This window comes from Lactuca virosa, chromosome 8, assembly GCF_052849685.1.
Source record: "Lactuca virosa cultivar CGN04683 chromosome 8, Lactuca_virosa_CGN04683_v6, whole genome shotgun sequence".
Lineage (NCBI taxonomy): Eukaryota > Viridiplantae > Streptophyta > Magnoliopsida > Asterales > Asteraceae > Lactuca > Lactuca virosa.
In genome coordinates, this window is record NC_136433.1 from 215,731,502 (window position 1) to 215,739,997 (window position 8,496).

Here is an 8,496-nt window from a genome sequence, read left to right on the forward strand (position 1 = left end):
AATACACAACCCTGGTACACACTGGATGCAGAAACCCCGTTTTCGTTGGCGATAGAAACCTGCAACGGACACTCTAACTCCCTAATAGGCATGTCAAACGCCCTACTGAATGATCGATACATAAAGGACCGACTCGCAACCGAGTCAAATAACACAAGAGCAGCCAAAGAGTTCACTAATAACGTACCTATTATGAGCATAAAAATGAGCATACGATAAATATAATCAACTGAATAATAACGAGAAACATATCAGCCACGACGTCTGGTGCCGCCATGGCCTCCTCTGCCATGAGTAGAAAATCGCAACCGCGAGCCCTCAGGGTGTAGTTGTTATTAATCGAGTGCAAGAAACGGAATCAAAGTATATAAAGAATCATGAACACACGGAGTAAATATGATCTGGTTGGCTCGATTATGCTTTTGAAAGATACAGAGAAAATATAGAGTACAAGTAGCGAAGACTCCAAAAGATTACTCTAACTCTAGTACCTATCCCCTATTTATAGGGATGCAAAAAGCATATAAAAAATACATAATGGATTAAACATTAACGCTTCGACATACAAATACCCTTATGCAAAACATACAAGACAACTTCGATACTAATACAGAACAAAGGACGCTTCGACACCTTACAACTATTTCGACCCCAACATTCTCCCCCTTTGTAAGCAGTGCCGAACCCTAAGTCATCAACATCTGGGCTGCTTGATGTATAACCCTCCTTATCTCAACATACCAGTTGATTGTTTTTCGAATTTCTGCTTTGTCACAATCATTGTTCTTTTTGCAGCTATTCATACGAACAAGAAGATTCGTATACTAAGAACTTGTATATCTTTCCACATCACAAGCTTGAAAAAGGAGCTTAGTGTTTTTCTCTTTCTTGTTTTTCCCCATAAAAACAATTCCAAATGGCTTCATACAGATCTCTCCATCTTCATAACTTTTCAGACTTCCTTTACCCTTTAACATAGATTGGGGCACTGTTACTTGTTTTCCCACTGCCAAATCCAATTCCACATTAGTTTGTGCAAGACAATCAAAGTAATTGTCAATGAACAACTTAATGTGAGCAAACCCAATCAAGAAGTATTATTTGTTTTTCATTTGTAGCTTCGAAACACCTACTCCTTTAAAAAATTTTGCTACACTGATGAGATCATTAAGATTCATCAATGGAAAGTCTGCTACCGAGAAGGCGAATGCAACACTGTTAGCTCGAACAACATAATAACGAAAATTTTGCAACATCCCTTCGAACAAGACATCCTTGGAAATGTTGAGAACTCTGACAATCTTAACCAATGACCATATCTCTTCTTCTCTTTTTGCAAGAACAACATGCAATCGAAGCTTCAACCTCTTGTATTAATCTTTATATTCAAACTTGTCAACTATCTGATACTGAGCAGACATGAACATCATCTCGTTATATGAAAGTCCAACTGATTAAAATCAGTTTTCTCGGTATCGTAGCTTTTCTTGGGAACTTTTTCAAATTCGTGCATCACTCCACTGAAGACTGATGCTTCGATGGTCTCATAACAGTAGGGCTTTGTTGGATCACCCTTCTCTAGACTAGGAGGGTCTATTTGTCTTTGTCGAAGAATGCTTTGTGTTTGCCTTTTCCTTTCCATTTCTTTTTCTAAGGCCTTCTTCTTCTCTTCAGTAGTTGGTTCGTTTAGGACCCCCTTTCCTTTCCCTTTCAATTGTTCTGTTGTCAAAAATGGCTTCGAACCTGATCCACCTGTAGATGAACCAATAACTACTCCTTTTGTCAAGGGCCTTGTTGTTGTTGTTGTTGTAGATGTTATTGGAACAGTGGTCTTGAGTAACGAAGTGGGAATTTGTGTTGACATAACTTTCCCAATAACTTTTGCATCATCTCCATCTTTTGATGATCCACTTCCAGCAACTTTTTACGAACTCATGCCAACATTTGTCCTCCTTTCTCCCCCTTGCACCCCTGTGTGAATAGGTGGGGCATTAGATGGCATGAGATTGATTAACTTCATCAATGGTACTAAATCAGCTTTGATCGAAGTCTCCAATGATGAGAACATTGTAGACAACGAATCTGAAGAAATTGAAGATTATTGTAAAGAACCAAGCTTCGAAACAAGCTCTTTCAAATTCCCCAAAAGCTTTTCAAGTTTTGCAAAACTTTGACCATCAGACTCAGACTTCGAATCCACCTTAGGAACTAAAGAGTTGTAGAACTCAACAACCCTGGTCATAGCATCAACAATAATATCTACCTTCCTGTTGAGAGATGAATAATTGTGATTAAGCTGTGTAACCTCCTTTGTCATGTCAGTTCGAAGTTCTTTAAGCTTGAAATTGTCATCTTCACGAACTTTCTTGACATCTTGAACAAACAGGGCATGTCTTTCTCTGGCAACAGCTTGCAACTCTTTAACTTCATGATTAAAGGAGTCAGATTGAGATTTCACCCGCAACTCATTATTATTATCCACTTGATCTATCATATTTTTCAATCGAATCTCCTGAGCCTTAAGCATCACATCAACTTCAATTCCCGAAACATGATTGCTACTACCAGCATATGCGTGAAGTTGTAACAAGGAATTGAGCTTTCTGTTGAGAATCTTGAATTGCTTACTAGACATCAGCATGCTATCGGGTATGTTCTCCTCTTCTGGATCAAACTGTATTTCAGAAAAAGACACCATGTCATCCTCGTCTTTTGTGGTATCATCCGGAATAGATTTATGTCCTTCAGTAGATTTAGAAGGAAGTAAAGAGGTGATTGGTTACTCCAGGATGTTTTGAAAAGTGGGTGAATTTGTGGACTGAGGTAATGTTGTAGAGATGGGCGAATGAAATGGTGGTAGCAAAGTAGATGTGTCAATACCAGATGTTTCGAAGGTAGATGAAACAACAATAGTATCCGAATCTCCTTGGGCTTGAGAAGTCGATAGCCCATCACCCTTATTGACATTTGCGTCCATATCATATATGTTCGCAGGGATGCCTGAAGTTCGCACCTCCTCCATATTGGACTCAACAAGCGAAACTTCGAGTGATATGACCATAGTCTGCTCAGGGATGGATATATGCGAAGGATCATCCAGATTAGTGGTTGTGTCAACATGAGATGTGTCCACATTGCCACCAAGACTTCCAGTCACCTCGAAAGTCGACTTGACTGGAGAGTCCCTCTGGAATGAATCGAAGCCCATATCATCATAACGAAGTGGTGATTGAGACTTACCACTGTCCTCAAAGTCGGTTTCGATAACTACCTCATCCAAATTATTCTCCACTTGTTTGCACTTTTTGTTGATTTTCTTCACCATATCTTTAGCTCTTCGTTTCTTGGATGATGGAGAAATAGGAGCCGAAATTTCTCTAATAAACACCCCCTTGCGATTGAGCTGAGGTTTGCGAATTTTTTTGACCTTTGATGTGAAAGTATCTTTAGGAGAAGAAATAGATTGCTCAAGAACTGGTTCGATAATAGGGTAGAAGATCCACAAGTACGACACTAGAGAGACACTCGGGAGTCATTGGCATGAATTTTTAAGAGAGAGAGAGAGATGTGTTGAGGTGTGAGAAAGGATCAGCCGAGACTTTCTATTTATATGGGTTTTGAGTTGCATGCCGCATAAATACGCGCAAACCGCACAATGTTGCCACGTGTCATCTCCTCAGTGTGCCACATCACTTCGTATCTAAATGTATCAAGTGTCAGGTGCGCGCACGGCATTACGCGAGCACGTGTGGCGAAAATATTAAACTTTGAAATTCCGTAACTCTCACGTACGAACTCCGTTTTCTACGACTTTTATATATCCTTGTAGATCTCATCGTTCTCTACAACTTTTCCTTTTGGTCGTTTTTGCTGGTTTTGACTTTCGTTTTTCGACTAGTTTTTATTACTGTTAAAAATCATATCTTCCTCATATGATTTCCGTTTTTGGCGTTCTTTGTTCCATAATTCCTACTTTATGTAGTGCTACGTTTGCCTAGTTTGCGACTTTTCCCAAAAGTCGACCATCTCCTTGTAGTTTCCGTTGTTGTAACTTTTTAAGTATGACAGACATTTATTTACTATAAATGTCATATCTCACCCATACTGTGTCGGATTCTTGCGAAATCTATATTTCTATAATCACGGTAACGTGTAGAATCTAAATGTGTTAACATACTCGCAAAGTGGCGCGATTTTTTGGACACTTATTTTTGAGCCTATGGTTTGATGTTAATAAGAGTGATGTTTAAAAATTTAGGCGTTCACAAGATTGTATTATCGTGTTTTGACATTTGTTGTCGATGGGGGCTAATGATGTATTCTCTAGGTTGTCACATGCATGGGGCTATTGATTCTTATCGTCACTGCGCCCTCGACTGTTTGGTTTCTTTGGACTTGTACTTTGGATAGGTCTTGTGTTCTAAATGTCGTAACTTCTTTATACGATCTCGGATTTTAACGATCTTTATATCCAGGCGTTCGTTTTTTTGTATAGAATACTAAAAAATGAACGCATGGATATAAAGACCGTTAAAATCCGAGATCGTATGAAGTTACGACGTCCAGAACACAAGACCTATCCAAAGCACAAGTCCTAAGCATACAAGCATCTGAGGATGTGGTGGCGATAAGCATCAACAACCCTGAACACATCATTAATGATTGTCTCACGTATGATACCGTAAGTAAAACTTGAAGAAACTGGTTATAAGTACTGAATGTGTACAAATACAACAAGAACTTATTTTGCAACAAAAAAGTATTAAGGACTAAATATGAAAAAAGATGTTAATGACAAAATGTGTAAAATGAGAAATATATTACCCTATTAAGTTATTTTTCCGACTTATATGAAGTAGCCGGTCATAAAGATTGAATGTGTACAGTTAAATAAATTAAAGGGACAAATATAGACGAAAAAAACTAAATGAACAAATATATACAGATCGAAAAATATGTTATCCTTTTAAGTAATTATCCCTTTTTACATTCCAATAAATACACATACATTATATATATATATATATATATATATATATATATATATATATATATATATATATATATATATATATATATATATATATAGGGTTAGGTTATAATGTGGATGAACAACTATTGTGTGGACGTGTGGACAATGATATTCTATGAGAATTATTAGGAGAATAGGTTGTTTAGTAATGTGAATATGTTCAACCTCACACAACTATCGTCATTTTCATGCATTCTCACTAATTCTTATTTATTTTTGTTCTCACGCATCGTTTTTCACTCATTTTTATTCTTCCAGAATACGACTCAATAAATATTCTGACAACATTCTGACATAATGAGAATAATAATAAAAAGTCTATAATAACCTCATAGACGATTTAATTAGTGAGAATGTGTGATAATGACAATAGTTATGTAAGATTGAACGTATTCATATTATCAAACAACATATTTTCTTTATCGTTCTCACATAATAACATTGTCCACACGTCCGCACAATAGATGTCAATCCACATTTGAACCTAGCTCTCTCTCTCTCTCTCTCTCTCTCTTTTTCTCTCTCTCTCTCTCTCTCTCTCTCTATATATATATATATATATATATATATATATATATATATATATATATATATATATATATATATATATATATATGAGAAAAGTGAATATACCCTTAAGAGTATATAAGATTAGGTACCCAATGCTTAAAACTATGTAGTTTTGATTGGTGGTTTAATTTTATTGAAAAAAATTACAATTTCCTTAAACACTATTGTTTCCTTATTGAAAAAAAAAATAACAACTAAAGTCGATCCCTCTTGATTTTCTGCTTCCATAATCGCCTTCTTCCTTTAGCCGGTTGTGAATTTTTTTTTTCCATACTATCACTAATAGGTAGCCGTCATTCTTGCATCACAGGTTCGTTCCACTTCATTCATTATCTTTTTCTCTATTATGAAATTCCATTCATTGTTAATTAGTTATTGTTATCAATTTGAGTATTTAACTTCTTGAATATAACATTCTTAAATTCCCTTCGCATGCACTATTCATCCAATATATTGCAGGTGTTTTTTTTATTCTTTTATTAGTTACATAAATCATTATCAAAAGGATTTAGTCATAAATTATGTAATTTACACCCTTCTAAATCTTTAACTAGTTGATATAAAAAATTTATATTTATATTGTGATGATGGTATCTAACTATTAAATGTAAAATTTCAGATTCTTCAAAAACGATTTCAAAGAAATCGAAATTCATAGGCAAAGCAATTTATAGAAAAATTTTGGTGTTAATTTTTTGGTGTATCAAATTAGTCGAAAAATTTTGGTGTTAATTTTTTCGTTGAAATTCATAGGCAAAGCAATTTATAATTCACCAATGATTTCACTTTTAACTATTAATATTGCATATGTTTCTAGTTTCGATTGTCAAAACCAAAGTGTCAAGAAAACTATATTAGAGTGTAATCCCAAAGATCTCATGTGCGGAAAACATAGTGTGACGCGCTGCGATCGAGCCGACTCCTTTACTTTGAAAACGAAGTACCTGAAACCAAAATTGAAAACAGTAAGCACGAAGCTTAGTGAGTTCCCCCATACAGTCAGACAATTCTGGGGTGCCCGACCTACCTGTCAGGCCATTCTGTGGTGCCCGACCTACCCTGCCAGGCAATTCTGGGGTGCCTGACCTACCCTTCGGTCCTTACGACCGTGACACGGGGACTATTCCCCCTACTACCACTATCACATAACATCATATCATGCTAGCACATATAACATATCAAGTAGTAGCAAACCTAGATAATTATCACAAAGATAATCTTCTAACAATCAACTCCTACTAGTGGGCCGTCATTGTGGTCGTAGACCCAATTCTACTGGAAGGTAACTCACCTCACACCGCTGAAGTCCATTGCAGGAAATCTTTAGCTGCTGTCCTGGCAACTCCCTGGGCTATCAATACCAAAACATCACCCAATTAGCAATTGGGTTCCAAACCATGGTCCATAATCCTTACTTGGGTAAAATAACCTGGGCCATAAGATACTTAGCTAAGGCCCAAGTCCAAAATCAATCAAGTCTAAAACTCCAAAATCCATAAGAGCCCACCAATGGCTCACTATTGGCCCAATTTTCCAAATTGGGCCCCAACCCTTACATGGGACAACCCTCTAGCATCCATTCCGAACTTCATAACCCTCTAAGGGTCAACCTCGGTCAAAGTAAACGTCAAAGTCAACATTATGGTCAAAATCAACATTCTGGTTGACTCAACTCGCTGAGTTGGTCCATCAACTCGTCGAGTTCCTGATCCATGAAACTCTGGAAATCTCGATCCTACTCGTCGAGTTTTGTCATGAACTCGTCGAGTTCCCCTTCAAATCGAGTCGGGACATTTTACTCACAACTCGCCGAGTTCCTCCTTGGACTCGTCGAGTTCTCCTTCAAACAGAGTCGAGACAAACCGGAACAACTTGTCGAGTTCTTCATTGCACTCGACGAGTTCCTCAGTCTTCAAAACTCGGAGAACCTTAACCAATCACTGAGTCATCTCCTAGGCTCACTGGTTTGCTCCGGAGTCAGAAAAGTAGGGAGTCACAATCCAACTCGCCGAGTTGCATGAGCAACTCGTCGAGTTCCTCTTAGCCCTCACTCATTTAGTCGATTCCAATCGAGTCTAATGCTTCTAAATCACAGATCTGGTTCCCTAGGGCTAGGATAACACGTAAAGTTGCTAACTTTACGTCCTTACATGGTGTTATGAGCTTGAAACACCAAGAACCAAGCTAAAAAGAAGATCTAGGGCATGGAGAAAGGCCATGGGCTAATAAAGCTGGCAACTTTGAGCTTCATGAGCTCATATGTGCCTAGATCTGAAGTCACAACTCCACAAAACACTCAAATCCCGAAAGTGACTTCAAAATGGCCCAAAAGTGACAACATACTAACCTAAATGAGGATCTAAGTGATAGGAAGTCAAGGTATAAGCTTTTTACCTCAAATGAGTCTGAAATGAAGCTTGAACTCTGGATCTACTGCCTCCTTCTAGAATCCTCAAGCTTTTCCTTCCTTCTCAAGCTTCAAAGTCACCAAGAACACACAATAATGGCTCCAAAACACTCAAGGGTGGAATAGGGTTTTGTATCTAGGGTTTATGACGACGGAGGCAGCAAATGAGGCCAACAAGTGGAGAATAAGATGCTTAAATAGGGTGCAAAACCCCAAAATTAGGGTTTCATGCTCCAGCTCCAACTTATCAAGTTGGTCCTCCCCAACTCGTCGAGTAGGTTTCTCAACCCGCGTCCAAACTTATTCCCACTTCTACTCGACGAGTTTAGGGCCTCCAACTTGTCGAGTCCCTTTGCAAAAATGAGAATTCTTCTTTAAAATACCTACCAGGAACCGGGCGTTACATGAAGGATATTTTCTTTGCTGGTATGACCACAACCAGACGAAGTGAGAGTATCAATTCATTTTTTGATGGATTTGTTAACTC